This window comes from Pteropus alecto, unplaced genomic scaffold (genome assembly GCF_000325575.1).
Source record: "Pteropus alecto unplaced genomic scaffold, ASM32557v1 scaffold17, whole genome shotgun sequence".
Taxonomy (NCBI): Eukaryota; Metazoa; Chordata; class Mammalia; order Chiroptera; family Pteropodidae; genus Pteropus; species Pteropus alecto.
The window spans coordinates 2,992,311-2,992,824 of NW_006440645.1; the positions used below are offsets into that span (position 1 = coordinate 2,992,311).

Here is a 514-nt window from a genome sequence, read left to right on the forward strand (position 1 = left end):
AAACATCCTCAAAATCCTGCTTCTAAGTAAAAGAATTACCTGCATTTATGTGGCAATAAATGAAAAATGGCAGACGTGCAGTTTACCACTGCCAAATCTCACCTCGCTGTAATCGGAGTCCAAGCTCAGATTACGCCGTTAGAGGATGTCAGAGCAGCCTTTTGCGCCTCGAGCAAGCCTCACCCTCTTTGCTTTTCTCCCCTTGCAAGTCCTGCCAGGTTCTATCAGAAGGTCCAAGTGGCCTGGTACAGAACAGCGCTCCCCAAAGTGCAGTCCATCCCCACCACCCTCAGAGTCACCTGAGGGTGGGACGGGTGAAAATGCACACCAGACCTCACCCAGTTGCACTTTGTCCTTGGTCGCTGGAGCGGGGCTGCACTTTGGAAGCGCTCAGGGGAAGGGGCTACGTCGCGGGAGGCCTGGGCAACGCTGAACCCCTTCCTCCACCACCGACTGGGGTCGTGCCCGGAGGTGGCGCCCGCATCCCCCCTGCCGGACTCCCCCGCGGGGCAGG

At 57.6% G+C, this 514-nt stretch overlaps 1 protein-coding gene across 1 annotated transcript in view; it reads right to left on the reverse strand.

Moving 5' to 3' along the window:
• Positions 1–514, reverse strand: part of MAD2L1 (mitotic arrest deficient 2 like 1) — a 17,394-nt gene that overhangs the window by 3,982 nt on the left and 12,898 nt on the right. The window lies entirely within an intron of this gene.